General features: G+C 51.7%; 2 long non-coding RNA genes across 3 annotated transcripts; both read left to right on the top strand.

Moving 5' to 3' along the window:
• Positions 1–5279: 5279 nt before the first annotated feature.
• On the top strand, positions 5280–8602 carry LOC129119212 (uncharacterized). Its single transcript, XR_013180686.1, has 3 exons — positions 5280–6550; positions 8018–8215; positions 8344–8602. It is a non-coding gene; the product is annotated as an uncharacterized LOC129119212 (long non-coding RNA).
• A 2388-nt stretch (positions 8603–10990) lies between these two features.
• On the top strand, positions 10991–11502 carry LOC143693169 (uncharacterized). Of its 2 annotated transcripts, none has more exons than XR_013180680.1 (3): positions 10991–11026; positions 11105–11190; positions 11271–11502. It is a non-coding gene; the product is annotated as an uncharacterized LOC143693169 (long non-coding RNA). The 2 variants fall into 2 exon arrangements; XR_013180681.1 differs by having other exon boundaries at positions 11014–11026; positions 11110–11190.
• The last annotated feature ends 7141 nt before the right edge of the window (positions 11503–18643 follow it).

Genomic DNA, 18643 nt, shown 5'->3' with positions numbered 1-18643 from the left:
GGGACCCAAAGCTGCCACCAAATGCACAGGGAGGGGTGAGTGGGTGTAGGATGCTAAAACCTGGCAAGGCATTCGGTTTTCTAGGTATTGCTAAAGAATAGGAATTGGTCTCTAAACTCAGCTGGGGAGAAACCCTCTCTATGCACTCATTTGTTTACAGGAATGTAGAAGGTTCCGACTGGAGATGGGTAGTAGTTCTGAAGATATTGCCGTGAGGTTTTGATCTAGGAACGGACCGAGCTGTGCCCTGGAACCCTCAGAACAGCTGCAGGGGCTGAAGGCGATAGAAAGGGCTCTCTGGCACCTTTTGCCTCCGTTCTCTGCCAGCGCCCAAAGCGTGTCACAGTCCCGGAAGAGGCGCTTGTCATCCCGAGAGCCAAAAGGAAGACGTGTAAAATCCCAGCTCTGCCTTGTGTTTCGTGTGGGTTTTTTACTTCGTATTGATGTCATTCCAGAGAGCAAGGAAAGAAGAAATGTGACCGGCTCCCACTATTACTGTGTGAAGGCTTTCTTGAAAGGCTGCTGTATTTCTATTGTCTTTTTCCACTCCAAGCTTGACTTTTGCCCTCGTTTTTCGAGCTCTGCTGCATTGGGGGTGTCCCAAGGAGGGCGGGGTTCCTCAGCAGGGCTCTTAGGAGGCGGCGCTGATTCTGCTTTTTCTGCAGGCGTCTCAAAGCGTGCTACCAGAATGACAGTTTTGTGCACTGGAAAGCTTTCCCTCAGTGCCATCAGCGCACGTCCGTGTCTGAATTGTGGAAGCAGACGGACTAAGAACAGCCAGCACCCGGAGCAGATTTCTGTTGGCTCTGTGTCTGTGAGAAGCGGGCTGTGTGCTGGACGGGGAGAGGCGCTGTTGGGGAGTGGCATCAGCGCCAGGTGTGAGCTGTGAGGATGATGAGGGGCCGGCTCCTGCCGGGGGGGGGGGGTGCGAGGCTGTTTTAGGGGGAGGCTTCGCCTCAGCTGCCTTTTGCATGGAGCTGCTGAGTAGAGGGGTTCATGGGGGGGCTCCCGGGGCTGTCTCATGGAAGGACTGCGAGAGCTTCTGGCAGCGTCTGGGCGAACACCTGGATACGCGCTTGGATCCGCGGAGCATCGCTTCAAGGAGGTGCCGAGGGACGAATCTTTGCGCCGGGAAGCAGCAGCCGAACGGCTGAGGGCGTGTGGATTTGGAGCGGGGACTTTGGTCCTTTCCCTTTTCAATTGGATCTTGGCAGTCCCCCCTCCCCGCTTCCCCAGGAACAAAAAGGGAGCTTGTGAAGACAAAAGAAATGAAGGAGAGGCAAGCAGCTACTCTCCTAATATTGTCTGTGTTTGAACTAGGGGGGATCCGCTTTCGCTTGCGGTTCCAAGGATGTCGATTGAAGGAAAAGCTGCCTTTTCCCGGCTGTTAGGGGTATCCCAGGGGTGACAGGGAATCCCTGCGTTCCATTTGAACGGGAATGGGCAAAGTATTGTTGTCATCGGATGGCTTTGATTTGAAGGTAGCCAGCCCATTTTCATCATCCTAAGGTTTAAATGGAGGGGACAGCGCTGGTGTCCCTCCTTAGCAAGGGTTTGAATGGAGGTCAAAATCCCCCCTTGCACATGGCTTGAAGGATTTCATTGGAGGAAAGCCCCTTCTTTTCTGCTCTCCTAGGGGATGAACTTGAAGGGGAGAAGCCATTTCTTTGCCCTTGTTGAAGCGAGGTGAGCGCCGCCCGCGGCGTCAGTTTCGGGGTTGAGTTGCGGGAAGCCGCAGCTCTGGCGGCGTTTGCAGGGCTGCAGTCGGGCTGTGCCGCTGCATTTGAGGGCGCTTCTTGTGGCCGCGGCCCGGGCCGGAGCGTTGCCGCTCGGGAGCGCTGCCGGCCCGGGCCGGGCGGGTGCCGAGGCGCACGGGGAATTTGGCGCGGCAGCGGCGGAGCCGCTTTGCCGGTGCGAGCCGCCGTGCGGAGCCGAGGGCAGCTGGCGCCGGGCCGGCCAAGGGCGGCAGAGGCGGCGCGGGCGCTGCTGCGCCGGCCCGGCCGGTGCCGGCCGCTCTGTCCGCTCCGGGCGCGGGGCTCGGGCGCCGCCGGGGCCCCCCGGGCAGGGGGAGCGGGCGGGGGCGGGGGGGTCTCCGGGGCGGCGCCGCCCCTGCGCGCCGGAGCAGCCGCCGGAGGAGCCGCTTTGCCGCCGGGAGCCGCGCTCCGTCCGGGGCCGGCAGCGCGCGGTTGGGCTGCCGCAAGTTCTTGGGTGTCGTGGTTCGGAGGTGCTTTGTAGGGATCGATCGCACGGGTTTGTTCTGGTCGCAGTGGGTGTGCGCTAAGGGCTATGGCGTTCTTCCTGACCGGTACGGTTCTCGGTTCTTCGGGTGGTGACGATAAAGGTTTGGTTTGAATCGAGTTCCGTAGTCGGATATTTTTTTTGCCGGGCTATTCTGTTTTTAAAGGCGTGCAATGGTTTCTACGGGTCGTTGCGTGAAGCAGCGGCTCGGATTTTAATTCTGTCGCCGTGGCTTTTATTAGCGTGGGCGTGTAGCGTTTGTTTCGGTGGGTTCGAGGTGGCGTCGTGTCGTTAATAGCGGCGGGGTTTTTAAAATCTCTCTAATTGCGTTTGTGTTTCTCGTCTTCCAGGGCTTTTATTTCTTTGGTTTGTTTGATTGTAGTGTACGTTTTATTGTGACGGATCATTTGGGAGATCTTGTCAATGGTTACGTTTCTCTTTCGGCTTTGTGTTTATTTCTGGGTGGTATTTTTATTTTGATCGAATGAGGCTCTATGCGTTTATTCTTCAGTTGGGAATAATTTTTTTGAGGTAAATTAAAGTTGCTTTGGTTTGGGGGACTTTTGTTTTACAAATGTATTTTCTTTTGGTTTTTTTTGTTTTTTTGTTTTTTTTTTTCTTTTGGTTTCTTGTTGTCCTTTGACGTATTTGGTGGTTATTGATCAGTTTTATTTTTGGGAACGTGGGTATTTATATGGTGGGTCTTTTTAAGTTGGGTTTTTTTTTTTTTTTTGGGTAGTTATTTTCTTATTTTTTAGTGGTTGAGATTTTTTGGTTTTTTTCTATTTCGTTCATTAGTTCGCTTTCTAAAGTTCTTTTGACAGAGTATTGCTTATTCTTTGAGTTAGTGTAGATGTAGAATTTTGGTTAGTTTTTAAAATAACGTTCAGGGTCAGTGGCACTGATTGGAGTTGAGCGAGTTGGTTTGGGTTTTTTTAGAGGTTTTTGTGATTTGCTGCGTGTGTTTCTCAAGGGTTTTCTTTTCGTTTGGTTCCATTTTTCTGATGTGATGAGAACTGTTAGTGAAAAGAGTGTTGTGTGTTTTTTTCGCTGGCAGTCGTTTGGCTGGTGGAGGTATCTTGATGGTTTTGGAAGACATTGGTGGGAATTCGATGCTGTTTTTGTCATTGCATTTAGGAATTGGATTTTAAATGTAAAATTCTAAGGATAGCTATCTTTAAACAAAACGAGTAGATGTGTAGAAATGGGAATAAACTTTCATTTTGATCTATTCGATCTCTATTTAAAATTTAACAGGTAACTTAAGTCATGATATATTCCAATAAGATATTGTATTTTTCAAAGAGCATTGTGTATGTTGATAGATATATCAATAGAGATGCTAAATATAAACACAGCTCAAAGGAAATTTTAAATCTAGAAATGTGTTGCGAATCTATGCAGATATATAGATCAAATTATTAAAGGATTGTAAATGTAAAGTGACATAAATCCATACAACACGTAATACAAGTGATACCGTATAGATCTTATGATGGTATATTATAGGAAACGGCTATAAATCTAGTACATCACTATGATATAATATCTAAAACATTATAGATATGGTAACTGTAAATACAACAACATTATTAAAAGTAGTTTAAAAGAAAGGATGGTTTTGTTTTTTACTTGGCAAAAGCAGGGGTTTTATTATAAAAACTACAAATACAAATGATAGAAAGGTAGAAATCTACTTGTAAAAAGATCTCATGAATACATCAAGATGGATATAAAAATTGAAAATATTAGAAAAAAGAAGTTGTAGCAGTAGATTTGGTACATGATAAAAATAATGATTTATCTCTATGATGTGAATAATAGATATGTGATATGTAATGATGAATGGAATGCATCAGTATAAACGGTGACTATAAAAGTGAATCTAATTATGCAAGCTCTAAATATAAAACTATTTCAATAGAGTTGAAAAGAAGGGTTTTTTGGTATTTGTTTGGTTAGAGATGGGATTTTTTTTGGAAGAATAAAAGTATGATAGAAATCTAAATGGAAGTCGAGAAATATACAGTCAATATATAATGATATTGCTAAAACCACAAAGTATGAATAAATACAGATAATAGGAATAGGCATAATAGATGGTATAAAGGACGTAACACATCACTGTCCGGTCTAAATATGCGTGTGAATAGAACTAGGAAAACTAGAACTATCAAATTTATTTCAAGAAGGCATGAAAGAAAGGGGGCTTATTTGGTTCTTGTTTGGTAAGAGGCAGGTTTCTGGCATTTATTTTTAGAGGAGTTTTTGGGGGGGATGGCCCCTGTTCTTTTTTGCCGCCTTGGCCGCCCGCAGGCCCAAGGCGCGCGGCGCCCCCGGCTGGGGTGGGCGGCAGTGCTGCCGCCTTGTGGGCAGAGCGCGGTACTGCAGCCCGCCGCCGCCGCCAGGCAGCCCTCTTGGGCGTGGCGCGTGGCGGAGTTTGTTTGACCTTCTGAAAATGGCGGCGAAAAGGGCGGGAAAGCGGAGGACCCTGGTGTGTCTATGCGGACTGCCTGCACGGAACACGGACGCCGGCGCAGCCCCGGCGGAATTTTTGTGGCGTTTTAGGTGTACCCAACATGGGCTGTGGGGTCAGCGGCGCCGTGGGCGGGCGTATTTTGGCGTGTTTCGGACCGGCATGTGAGTAACCGCCTCTCTCGGCCGAGGGGGCCTCTCTGCGCCGCCATGTTGGGAGTGGCGTGTCACCAATGTCGCGGGAGTTTGTTTGACCTTCTGAAAATGGCGGCCAAAAGGGCGGGGATATCGCGGACCCGGGAGTCTGCCGCCCTGTGGCCAGAGCGCGGTACTGCAGCCCCCCGAGCCAGCGCCCTGCCCCTCGCCGCTGGCTGCCGGGGGCGGGGCAAGGGCGCGGCTGCCGAGCGAGGCAAGGGCGAGGGGCGGGAGCGAGGGGCGGGCGGGGCGGGAGCGAGGGGCGGGCGGGGCGGGCTCGGTAAATGGCCGGGAGGGGTGAAAGACGTTCAGGAGTGCAAAAGGGACACGATGGCTGAGAAGAATGGCCGGGGGGGGGGGCGGCCCGGCGGGGCCGCTTTCGGCGGGCGGCGGAGGCGCGGTCGTAGCGCTCCGCGGGCCGGGGGCAGCGAGCGGGGGCGGGCGAACGCCGTCGGAACGGAGCTGCACCCCCCCCCGAGCCCGCACACGCGCCTCTCCAGGAAGCGACGGCGGGCCGGAAAATCCCGGCGGGGCGGCGGCGCTGCCCGCCCTTTCTGCCGCCAGCTTTGCAAGGTAAGACCGTCCGCCCCGCCCCGCCCCGTCCCGCCGCCCTCCGGTGTCTGTAAACAGACGGACTCCCTCTGGCTTCCCACTTCTCCGTGCTGGAGAGTGGGAGAAAGGTCCGTGCTGCTTGCCGTGTCCTCGGTGGGCAGAGAGCTCTGACCTTGCCTTGCATGGGCTGCTGAGGATTGGATCCATGGGGATGTGCTTTGATGCATTTAGTGACCTTTACAGATTTCTTTCCCCGCTTTTTTCAGTTCCCAGAATCATGGAAGAATTCAGGTTGCAAGGGGCTCTAAAGATCACCTCATTCCAAGGCTGCTGCTGCCGTGGGCAGGGACGTGCTTCCATCGAGCAGCTTGCTCAGAGCCTCATCGCAGAGCACCGACGGGCCTTGAGCACTTGCAGCGGTGGGGCAGCCCCGGGACCTCTGAGCAACCTGTGCCCTGTGCCAGCCAGGTGCCAGAGGAGGAAGGAAGCCCTTCCCACCTGGAGCAGAGGCTGCGTAGCCTTGTGTCACCGAGCGTGTGAGACAGAAAGGCCCTTCCTTTCTGGAGGGGTAACAACACTCAAAGCTCTTTCTCGGGACAAGCAGAGCAATGGAAGGCCAAAGTAGCCTTCAGTTCTTCCAGCAGCTTTGGGAACAACTTGAAGGAGGAGCAGAGCTGGCCTGGTGCCTGCCATGGCTGTCTGTCTTCTTGGCTGAGGCTTTATAAATGAGGCGCTTTTCTGTAGTTCCTTTTCAGGCATGACGTGCAAGTTGCCCCTAGAAGTCCAAAGGCAGCTGTTTTCTTAGCAGAAGGAAGTCAGGAGGAGGCAAAGCCAGCAGCTAAGTCTGGATAAAAAACTTGGCTAACCTCTTTTCCCCCCCTCCTCCAAACAGGCAAGTGTGAAGCACTCAGCAGAGATCTGCCCGGGAGGAAAAGCAGAGCCAATCTCTGAGAAGAAGGGACATGCGAGCTCTGGCGAGGACGGCTGCTCCCCCTGGCCTTGGTGTGGGACCTCCTGAGCTGCCATTCCTGTGGTGGGAGTGTTTCTCCTCTCCTCCAGCCAAGCCAGAGACCGCCTAGGGAAGGAGCAGGTAAGGTTGAAGTACCGAGGTCTCCCAGGTAAGAAGTGACACGGCAAAAGGAAATGGCCTCAACTTGCAGCAGGGAAGGCTTAGATTGGATTGGAGGGAAAATTTCTTCCCTGAAAGGGTGCTGAGGCGTAGGAGCAGGCTGCCCAGGAAAGTCCCCATGCCTGGAGACATGTCAAGGATGTCAAGATGTGGTGTTTAGGGACCTGACTTGGGGGGGCAGCAGCTGGGCTCGATGTCCTTAGAAGGCTTTTCCAACCGCAAGGATCCTACGGATCCTATGGTTCTGGAAAGCCTTGACCCCTCTGGCTCTAGCACAGCACCTGGATGCTGACAAAATGAGGCTGGTCCTAGAGCCTGGAGGTCCCTGTGCCACAGGGAGAGGACAAGCCGGTGTCACCTGCAGGGAGGGTCTCGTCCCCAGAGAGCCGTCAGTGACTCCGTCCCTGCCCGGGGCTCTGGGTGCGCCCTCGGGGGGCGGGGGACGACACCTGCCCTCAGGTGTCCCTCTGGGCACCTGGGAAGGGAACCAGGTCCATCCGTGCGGCAGCTCCAGGGCTTGCAGGCTTTGGGGCTTTGCAGCTGTGTGCCTTGTCACAAGGTGGCAGGGACGTGACACTGCCTGGCAACGCTGCTGGCCTCGGATCCTTGCTGCTCTCATCCTTATCCCATATGGATTTAGCAGCAATCTTCTGTCTTTGCTTTCAAACTGTCCTTGGGAGAGTTCCAAGAGAGGGTCATTAGTTATTTCAAAGCCTACATCTTTTACCTCTTGGCACTGAAGAGAAAAGACACAAACCTGCTTTGCATCCTTCTGCCTGGAAGTCATTGTGACACACAGGGAAGGGAGGAAGGGGCTGGCCGGGGTCAGCCTCTGCTGAGCCTCAGCTCTGGCTGCTCCTGCTCACAGGGTAAAGCCAAAAGCTGTCGTGATCAAAAACGCAGGCCGCCCTTCTGACCTGAGTCACAGGGGCCGTTTCTTCTGAATGAATCAAGGTGGGAAATCATTCTTGGAGCTTCAGAAGAAAAAAAACCCCAAAACCGTAGGTACGTTTGTAAGAGTGGGTATGTACGTACATTTCCTTCGATGAAGAAGAAAATCTTAGAAATATCATGTCACGTCTGGCTTCCTAGAGAAGATCCTGACCTCTGGGCTTCTGAAAGCAAATGGCTGTGCATTTATAGGAGCGTTTCCCTTCTTTTTATGTGCCTCCCCCAGTCATCTTCTACCCTTGCCCACGGCAAGGAGAGCGCGGTGATTTGGCTGCTCCGCTCTGCCGAGGTTGTTGCAGGCTGTGTAGCAGGGAGTGAGGCCTTTTGTGGCTGCTCATCAGACATTTTCCTACAGCCTTCTCCCTGCAATGGTAAAATGAGACTTGTGTTAGCGAGCAGTCAAGTAGAGCAGGTAACATTAGAAAAGAATTGTTTCTGAGCTGCTGTTCACTAGCACGCGTTTCCCCTTTCCGGCAGAGTGCAGCCGCCCAAGAAGGGATTTTTTTGGCTCAGCCAGATGTGCTCCCGCCTCCCACCGAGACGCTGAGACGGAGCTGAGTTTGCCTTCCAATGTCTTGGAACAGAGGTTCATGGGAAGTTTTCTCAGCTATCTAAGGCACGGAGCCCTGGAGCCAAGTCAGCCTGAGCTGCTGCGTGCTTGCTGTGAGCCTTGAGGTGAGCGCACATCGTTGCGGGCTTGGGATCGATTGAAATGCGCTAAGGAAACCAGCTCTGGGGAGGGAGGGAGGGAGGAAGGGAAATGCTCTCTTAACATGTGCCAATTCTTCTGTCAAACCCATCAGGGCAGGACAGCGTTCAGACTGAAAGTGTAAGAAGATGTGGAGTGAGACAGAATCTGACAGGAGCACCGGACTCACAAGTGCATGAATTTTGCTTTTTGCTTGGATTCAAACTCGGAAGTTGTAAGGAATTTGGGAAGGAGAAGGGACATTTCAGAAGGAGAAGAAGAAAAAGAAGTTGTTGTTTTTACAGCCCTGGCAAAATCTTTGGTTCTAGCTAATAAAGGAAGCTAGTTGAAATAAAAAAAAAGAAAAAAATGGGTTTTTTTCCTTCGCTGTTGTATTCGTTGGTGGGTCGTTATAGGGTGTGTTGTTTTATTTCTTGGTCCTATTAACTCTGTGTAAATAGTTTTTTGAGTGAAGCTAACTTTCTGGACGGGTTGGTTTGTATTTGAGGTAGGATTAATTTCAAGAGGTTTCTTTCCTAGACTTCTGATCGGTATTGCTGGGATTTTGGTTTTTTTGTTTACTGTATGTATCAAGAGAGAGATTTGGTAGGGCCAGCTGGGCTGCTGGAGTTTTGGGTGTTAATTTATTAGATGGCTTTTGTTAAACACAGAATAATTATGTAAGTTAACAGCAAATTACCCAATATATCTAGGTAAGCTACCTAAACACAATGCTTTATGTCTTACCATTTTTCTGTTCTTCTGCTCCAAGTAGTTGTGTCAAAAAAGAAAGCGCTGTTATTTTTCTGAAGAGCTTTCTTCTATAACAAGGCCTTTACTCCCTTTGAATTTGAGTCAGAGGAGCCAAACAGCTGCAGCTGCTCTGTGGGCTTCTATATTTGGTGGGATTAGCCCCCTCCCTTTTCCCAGGCATCATGGGAATGGGAGGCGGGTACCATCAGGGGTATATTAACCCCAGCTTTTGGTGAGGGGCTTCATTCCGTCTCTGGGGTGTGCTGGGGTGAGAGCTCTCCTGTTATTTCAGTGAAGAGCCTCTTTTAGCTTAGCTTGCTTTCAGCAGGTGTTTCTGGGCATCTAAAGCAATAGAGGCTTTGAAGATACTGTGAAGAAAATGGCATGGAATACAGGGAGTATTTAAGGTGAAGATTTCGGATTTTGTGTTTAGGGGTGATAAAGCGTATCTGCAATTTCTGGTTTTGTTCTTGTTTTGTGTTTTTATTGTTTTTAGGAGGTGCACAGCTTCCAGAGATCCCAGGTTGTGTCAAGCACAGCACTTCTTTCAGCAGATTCATCATGTCACAGGAGGCATCTGGCAGTGTTAAAAATGATGTTTGAGATTGAGGCTTCAGGTGAGTTGAGGGTTGTGACTGGGAGAGGGAGGGTGAGCAGGTATCCAGTTAGGAGTTATTGGGGGGCAGGGGGGTTTGCAGGCAGCAGGGTGAGAAAGGGTGTTTATTTGAGGGCCCCCCCACACAAGGCTTTTCAGAAGCATAGCAGAGGCATTCACATGTTTTCCTCACACAAGGTCATCCACTGCACTCACAGGAATGCCATTTCACTTTGCTTTTCTCTAACCCAGGTGCCACTAATAATAAAGGCCACAGCCTTGGAATCAGGATGAAGGTGGAGCCTGAAAGAGCCAGGCACACTCAGGAGAGGGCAAGTAGCTGACTTGCTGGGATTTGGCCTACATAACTCTAAACTCATACGTTGGTTTTGTTTTTCTTTATTGTAGCTGACCGAGAGGCTAACAGGTGATCACGGGGCCCTCCGAGGCAGACTCATTTCAGGTGCAACGTGGATTCATATCACTGATCATCCAAAAGATAAGTCGGGGGCCATGGCCTGGAGAAGGGAGGGTAGCAGGTTGGGAGTTCTTGGGACAGATTTAAAAATTAGCAGAGGGAAAAGCAATCTTCTCCAAGGGGCCTCTTAGGACAGCTAAAGGGAGAGACTCCACATTTGATGGCAGCGTGCAGGCGGGCAGGGCAGAGCAGTTCCGGTCCACGTCGTATTGTCCGGTGTACCGTGTTACCTACTGTGTCTTTGGGGTCCCTTTTGCCTTTTCCCCTCGAGACCCTCACCACAAGCATAATGTGTCGTGTTTAACGTCCCCCCGTTTGTCACGTTCTGTGTCATGGGTGTCTGCACATGTTTGTGCCGGAGCTGCTCTGCCCTGCCGCAGAGGCTGATGCAACAGGACAAGGCTCAGGGACACGCAGTTTGTGGGGTGTTGCCGGGCTCTAGATGATATTCCTAGATAGACAGAAGATGTTTGGAGCTGCGAAGATATCTTGCAGCCCTTTGACGTTTGTCCTCGCTTTCTTTCAGACGCAGAAGGATAAAATCCAGGGCAAAATCCATCCACCCATCCCGAGTGAGGAGGTTCCCCTGAGCAGGTCAGTCACCGCTTGTCTCTGCAGGGAGATTGTAAAGTGTGACTCTGTTACAGCTCTGTTCTTTTTCTTTTTAGGAAGCAAAGCTGGACATCAGCAGTCAAGGTGAGGTGGGCAAGGTGAGCATTGAGTAGCGTACAGAAGCAGTTGTTATTGCTCCAGTCTCACTTTCCGGTGCAACTCTAAGCATCTGTTCCTGTTTCTGCGCTTTAGGCAATCCACTAGGAGCATGCCAGGCCCCAGTCACCAACCGGCTGACGTGCCGGGTTTGCCGCTCTCCCGAGCCCTGCGGAAGAATCACGGGACTCGTTGATGAAGCCTCTGCCTTTTCTATATAAAGGTGTCACCAGGGTAGCCTTGGGCACGGGCCGAGGAGTTGCGGTGAGTCGGGGAAGTAGGGAGGAGGAGCTAGGGTCCACTCAGGTTTCAGCAACGCCACATCACCTCGTCTCCTCTTAGCCCAGGCGTGCCCCACGACGATGGCGTCAGCCTCCGAGTGCGGCTGAAGCGTGCGGCCCCAGGAGCCGGGCATTCTTGGGAAAAGAGTGAGTGGCAGAATTGTTGGGTTTTGGCCAATGTGCTGCTGAGGTTATGCATTGATATTTTGTTTACTTTATTGGAGCAGACGAAGAAACAACAGGAAGTTGTTTAACAACAGTGCCAGCAGGACCTTCCCAGCTGTCGAGGCAGCCTTCCTTTGCACCTGACACAGACCGGCATCCCCAGATGTCTGAGAGATAAGTAGAGGGCTACGACCCACAGAGGGGATGAAACCAGGGCGCAGGGCAGGGACCCACCGGGAGGGGTTTTTGAGTCCGCTTTGGAGACGGGGGTGTCCACGAAGCGGCCCCTTAGGCCTGGGGGGGAAATAAAGCAAAGTCTCACTTTTGATCGCAGTGCTGAGGTGTACAGGGCAGAGCAGTCCCGGTGTGTATTGTGTCCCTTGTCTTTTGTGTATTATGTGTGGTTGGATGTGTCATGTCCTTTACCTTAGGCCTTTGAGGAGCCTAGCAGAAACCGTGGCATCATTGTTAGCATCTGTAATCTCTACATTCCTTGGCCTGGTACCCAGGCCATTGAACCTTTGACTCGGGAGCTCCGACAGGCATCAGAATTGCATCTCTCTTTGGAAGCATCCAGTCAGGTGGCTTTTCAGGTCTTGTTCTGAGCTGCACGGACAGCCGTGCTCCGCAATGCTCCATTTCAACGGATTAGGACTTGTAAGAATGTGAGGTTAGGGAGAGGATTCTGACCGTAGGATTCCTGGGTATCCATCTTTGCAGTTCTTGGAATAAATCCTTCAGCCAGCATCTTCCTCCAGGGTTCTCTGAGCCTCATCAGTTTGCCATCTGTCTCATCTCGGTCATCTCCTTTTGCATTCTCTGAGTCCTTGCAGCCACTTTGCTTGCCAGGAGCTTTCTGTTCCTGTTGTGTCCCCCCTGTCTGTCACGTCCCGTCCCGTGTCACGGGTGTCAGCACACACATTTGTGCCGGAGCTGCTCTGCCCTGCCGCATAGCCTGGTGCAGTAGGAGTAGTCCCTGGGAGTTTGTAATGTGGGGTGTAGTGGGACTCTAGATGGGATTTGTAGATAGACACAAGACGTCTGGAGCTCCTAAGTTATCCTGCAACAGTTTGACTCTTGTCCTAACTTTTTTTTCAGATTCAGATGGATTAAATGTGTGCCAGAGGGCCCCATCCCGGATGAGGGGTTTCCCCCGAGCAGGTGAGGCGCCGTTTGTCTCTGCAGCAGAAGTGTAAATGGTGACTCTGTTACAGCACTGTTCTTTGTCTTTCTTTTTAGAAAGCAAATGTGGATACCAGCTGTCAAGGTGAGCAGTGGAGAGAAGTAGTTGTTATTGCTCAGGTCTCAATTTCTGGTGCAGCTCTAAGCTTCCATTCTCGTTTGTGCACTTTAGGCAATCCACTCGGAGTATGCCAAGCCCCCGTCACCAGCTGGCCGATGCTCCGGGTTTCCTGCAAATGTGAGCCCTGTGGATGCATTACAGGACTTGGTGATGAAGCCCTGAACTTTTCTATTTAAAGGTGCCATCCAGGTGGCCTCCAGCAAGTGCTGAGGAGTTGTGGTGAGTCAGGGAAGTAGGGGGGAGGAGCGAGGGTCCACTCAGGTTTCAGCCGTGACAAATCACCTCATCTCCTCTTAATCCAGGCGTCCCCTGTGGCGACGGCCTCGGTCTCTGAGCGTGCCCGAAGCGTGCGGCCCGAGCAGCTGAGCGTTCTTAGGAGCACGGTGAGTAGCAGACTTGTGGGGTTTTGGCCGATGTGGTGCCACAATCAGGCATTGATGTTTGGTTTTCTTTAATACAGCTGTCGAAGAGACACCAGCCCGGTGCCAGCAGGACCTTCCCAGCTGACGAGGTGGACTTTCTTTGCACCTGAGACCGGCATCCCCAGATGTCTGAGAGAGAAGTAGAGGGCTACGACCCCCAGGGGGGATGAAAGCAGGGTGCTGGTTTGGGAATTACTGGGATGGGTTTTTGAGTCTGCTTTGGAGGTGAGGGGGGTGTCCATGAAGTGGCCCCTTAGGCCCCATAAAAGCAAAATCTCACTTTTGATCCCAGTGCTGAGGTGAGCGGGGCAGAGCAGTCCCAGTGTGTATTGTGTCACTTGTCTTTTGTGTATTATGTGTTGTTGGATATCTCATGTCTTTTATCATAGCCCTTTGAGGGGCCTGTCAGAAACCTTGGCATCAGTCTTAGTATCTGTACTCTCAGCGTTCCTTGCCCTGGCACCGATGCCATGGAACTTTTAACTCAGCAGCTCAGACAGGTATCAGAATGGCAACTCTTTTTCGAAGCATCCGGTCAGATGTCTTTTCAGGTCTTGTTCTGAGCTGTACAGATAGCTATGCCCTGCCAGGATCCATTATGGCAGCTTAGGGCTTGAAAGAACGTGAGGACAGGTAGAGGCTTCTGACCGTAGGATTCTTGGGCATCCATCTTTGCAGTTCTTGGAATAAATAATTCAGTTAGCATCTTCTTCCTTCAGTGTTTTCTGAGCCACATCAGCTTGCCATCAGTCTCACCTCGGTCATCTCATTTGGCATGCTCTCGTTGCTCACAGTAATCCTTTTTGCCAAGAGATTCCTGTCTGTGTTGTGTGCCCATTGTTTGTCGTGTCCTGTCTGTCCTGTGTCACGGGTGTCTGCACATATTTGTGCCAGAGCTGCTCTGCCCTGCTGCATAGCCTTGTGTAATAGGACAAGCCCTGGGGGGTTGAAATTTTTCATGTGGGGTGTACTTGGACTCTAGATGCTGTTCCTAGATTGATATAAGGTGTTTGCAGCTTTTGAGTCATCCTGCAGGTGTTTGACATATGTTCTAACTCTCTTGCAGGTGCAGATGCATTGCATCCATGGCAGAGCACCCCATCCCGGGTGAGGGGGTTCCCCATAGCAGGTCAGTCACCATTTGTCTGTGCAGGGGATGTGTCAAGTGTGACCCTGTTACAGCGCTGTTCTTTGTCTTTATTTTTAGGAAGTATAGCTGGATCTCAGCAGTCAAGTTCAAAAGGGTAAGGTGAGCAGTAGCCTTTCTTGTTGCTGAGGTCTCAATTCCTGGGGCAAGTCTAAGTCTCCATTCTCGTTTTTGTGCCTTAGGCCATCTGCTCGGAGCATGCCAAGCTCCCATCCCCAGCTGGCCGACGGACCGGGTTTGCCGCTCTCGCGAGCCCCGCGTTCCGGGCAGCCGTCAGGAACCGCCGAGGAGTTGCGGTGAGTCAGGGAAGTAGGGAGGAGGAGCGAGTGTCCGCTCAGGTTTCAGCAATGCCACGTCACCTCCTGTCCTCTTAACCCAGGCGCACCCCACGACGACGGCGTCGGCCTCCGAGCGCGGCCAGAGCGTGCGACCCGAGGAGCCGGGCCTTCTTAGGAGAACGGTGAGTAGCAGACTTGTGGGGTTTTGGCCAATGTGGTGCCACGATCAGGCATTGATGTTTGGTTTCCTTTGATATAGCTGTCTAAGAGACAACGGCCCGGTGCCAGCAGGACCTTCCCAGCTGGCGAGGCGGCCTTCCTTCGCACCTGACATGGACCCGCATCTCCATATGTCCAAGAGATAAGTCGAGGGCTACGACCCCCAGGGGGGATGAAAGCAGGGTGCTGGGTCGGGGCTCCTGGGGGGGAGGGGGTTGAGTTGTCTCTGGAGATGAGGGTAGCCAAGATGTGGCCCCTTAGGCCACGTAAAAGGAAAGTCTCATTTTGATCACAGTGCTGAGGTGCACAGGGCAGAGCAGTCCCAGTGTGTATCGTGTCCCTTGTCTTTTGTGTATTATGTGTGGTTGGGTATCTCATGTCTCTTATCATAGCCCTGTGAAGCGCCTGTCAGAAACCTTGGCGCCATTCTTAGAATCTGTGATCTCAGTGTTCCTCAGCCTGGTGCCCAGGCCATTGAACCTTTGACTTGGGAGCTCTGACAGGCATCAGAATTGCATCTCTCTTTGGAAGCATCCAGTCAGGTGGCTTTTCAGGTCTTGTTCTGAGCTGCACGGACAGCCGTGCTCCGCAATGCTCCATTTCAACGGATTAGGCTTTGTAAGAATGTGAGGTTAGGGAGAGGATTCTGACCGTAGGATTCCTGGGTATCCATCTTTGCAGTTCTTGGAATAAATCCTTCAGCCAGCATCTTCCTCCAGGGTTCTCTGAGCCTCATCAGTTTGCTATCTGTCTCATCTCGGTCATCTCCTTTTGCATTCTCTGAGTCCTTGCAGCCACTTTGCTTGCCAGGAGCTTTCTGTTCCTGTTGTGTCCCCCCTGTCTGTCACGTCCCGTCCCGTGTCACGGGTGTCAGCACACACATTTGTGCCGGAGCTGCTCTGCCCTGCCGCATAGCCTGGTGCAGTAGGAGTAGTCCCTGGGAGTTTGTAATGTGGGGTGTAGTGGGACTCTAGATGGGATTTGTAGATAGACACAAGACGTCTGGAGCTCCTAAGTTATCCTGCAACAGTTTGACTCTTGTCCTAACTTTTTTTTCAGATTCAGATGGATTAAATGTGTGCCAGAGGGCCCCATCCCGGATGAGGGGTTTCCCCCGAGCAGGTGAGGCGCCGTTTGTCTCTGCAGCAGAAGTGTAAATGGTGACTCTGTTACAGCACTGTTCTTTGTCTTTCTTTTTAGAAAGCAAATGTGGATACCAGCTGTCAAGGTGAGCAGTGGAGAGAAGTAGTTGTTATTGCTCAGGTCTCAATTTCTGGTGCAGCTCTAAGCTTCCGTTCTCGTTTGTGCACTTTAGGCAATCCACTCGGAGTATGCCAAGCCCCCGTCACCAGCTGGCCGATGCTCCGGGTTTCCTGCAAATGTGAGCCCTGTGGATGCATTACAGGACTTGGTGATGAAGCCCTGAACTTTTCTATTTAAAGGTGCCATCCAGGTGGCCTCTGGCAGCTACCCAGGAGTTGTGGTGAGTCAGGGAAGTAGGGGGGAGGAGCGAGGGTCCACTCAGGTTTCAGCCGTGCCAAATCACCTCATCTCCTCTTAATCCAGGCATCCCTTGTGGCGACGGCCTCGGTCTCCGAGCGTGCCCGAAGCGTGCGGCCCGAGCAGCTGAGCGTTCTTAGGAGCACGGTGAGTAGCAGACTTGTGGGGTTTTGGCCGATGTGGTGCCACAATCAGGCATTGATGTTTGGTTTTCTTTAATACAGCTGTCGAAGAGACACCAGCCCGGTGCCAGCAGGACCTTCCCAGCTGACGAGGTGGCCTTTCTTTGCACCTGAGACCAGCATCCCCAGATGTCTGAGAGAGAAGTAGAGGGCTACGACCCCCAGGGGGGATGAAAGCAGGGTGCTGGTTTGGGAATTACTGGGATGGGTTTTTGAGTCTGCTTTGGAGGTGAGGAGTGTCCATGAAGTGGCCCCTTAGGCCCCATAAAAGCAAAATCTCACTTTTGATCCCAGTGCTGAGGTGAGCGGGGCAGAGCAGTCCCAGTGTGTATTGTGTCACTTGTCTTTTGTGTATTATGTGTTGTTGGATATCTCATGTCTTTTATCATAGCCCTTTGAGGGGCCTGTCAGAAACCTTGGCATCAGTCTTAGTATCTGTACTCTCAGCGTTCCTTGCCCTGGCACCGATGCCATGGAACTTTTAACTCAGCAGCTCAGACAGGTATCAGAATGGCAACTCTTTTTCGAAGCATCCGGTCAGATGTCTTTTCAGGTCTTGTTCTGAGCTGTATGGACAGCTGCACCCTGCAAGGTTCTGTTATGATGGATTAGGACTTGTAAGAATGTGGGGACAGGTAGAGGCTTCTGACCATAGGATTCTTGGGCATCCATCTTTGCAGTTCTTGGAATAAATAATTCAGTTAGCATCTTCTTCCTCCAGGGTTCTCTGAACTTCATCAGCCCGCCATCAGTTTCACCTCAGTCTTCTAATTTTGCGTCCTCTCGGTGCTCGCTGTCATTTTCCTTACCCAGAGATTTCTGTTCCTGTTGTGTCCCCGTTGTTTGTCCTGTCCTGTGTCACGGGTGTCTGCACACATTTGTGCTGGAGCTGCTCTGCCTTGCTGCATAGCCTGGTGCAATAGGAGAAGTCCCGGGGACTTGATGTTTGTAATGTGGGGTGTCGTTGGACTCTAGGTGGGATTTGTAGATGGGCACAAGATGTCTGGAGCTCTTAAGTTATCCTGCAGCTCTTTGATTTTTGTCCTTTCTTTCAGGTGCAGAAGGATGAAATCCAGGGCAGAGCCCCTCATCCCGGGTGAGGGGATTCCCCCGAGCAGGTCAGTCACTGTTTGTCTCTGTAGAGAGAGCATAAATGATGGCTGTTAGAGCAGTCTTCTTTGTCTCTCTTTTTAGGAAGTCAAGGCTGAGAGCAGCAGTCAAGGCCGAGTGGGCGAGGTGAGCATTGAGTAGTGTACAGAAGTAGTTGTTATTGCTGAGGTCTCAGTTTCTGGTGCAGCTCTAAGCATCTCCACTTTTTATTTTAGGTGGTCCACTTGCCATCTATCCTGGCCGGGCATGCCCATTCCAGGTGTGTGCAGCTTAAGGTATCAGTGTGGCATCCTTGTCAGATTTGGGAGGTTGTGTTTTCGCAGTGTCTCAGCATGCTTTTCTGCTTTGTTTCTTTGCAGGTGCTGTCGCTGCCCTAGGCACGCCAAGGAACAGAGGAGGGCAGGTGAGTCGGTGTTTAGGCAGGCTGACTCATAGGTGAGTGTTACACAGCAGCATGCTAAGTGTGTACCTATTCTTTTTGCAGGTATCTTCTGGGCACCCTCTGGAGTCAAATCAAGATTTGAGGTGAGCCGGGTCAGGGGTGCGGAGGAGCCCCGGGGATTACTGTTTTTGACGGCAATAGTCACCTTTTCTGTTTTGTCTTAGGTACCCTGAGGAGCCTCGTAGCCAAAGCTTGGAAACGACAGCACCGAGGCACACACGGAGCACGTTTCAACATCCACGTCCGACCGAGGATGGATTTTGTCCGCTCCTCTTCCAAAAGCTAAGTGTCGGGGCCAGTGGTTTGGAGAAGGGGAAAAACCTTTACTATCACAGAGGGCAATTTGATGTCAGCTTAGCAGAGAGGTCTGTAGTGGGACCGGCTCTCTGGAAGAAAAGGGAGAGGGTTTCTCCTCAGCCTGACCAGAGCCTTTGCCGGGCAGGGCAGTTCCGACCCATCTCAGGATTCTCGTGAACTTTGCGTTGTCCGCCTTCCTCGGCCCGACGTCGTCACGGATCTTTCCCCCGAGGAGCTCGCCTTCATGTCCGGAGCTATAGCCACGGTCACCTGGCCGTTGGCTTCCTTCTCTAGGCTTGCTGAGCCTCTCGAGCATCCTCTTAACTGCTGTGGCACTAACTTCTTTTAACGAGTTACGTTTCATCATCACGTGCTATCGTCATAGGGCTTCCTCTCCTTTGGCATCATCAGCCTCTGGCACATCTTGCGCTAGGCATCTCGGGTGCCTAAGGGGACAGTGCCAGGCAGTTGCCACTTGTCTCTGTGTTATGTTGTCCGTGTCTATGTTGTCCGTGTCTGTGTTGTTCGTGTCTGT

The sequence above is a fragment of the Agelaius phoeniceus genome, unplaced genomic scaffold (assembly GCF_051311805.1).
Source record: "Agelaius phoeniceus isolate bAgePho1 unplaced genomic scaffold, bAgePho1.hap1 Scaffold_359, whole genome shotgun sequence".
NCBI classification, from domain to species: domain Eukaryota; kingdom Metazoa; phylum Chordata; class Aves; order Passeriformes; family Icteridae; genus Agelaius; species Agelaius phoeniceus.
The sequence above is the reverse complement of the archived record's forward strand: the minus strand, read 5'-3'. Positions and strand labels throughout refer to the sequence as shown.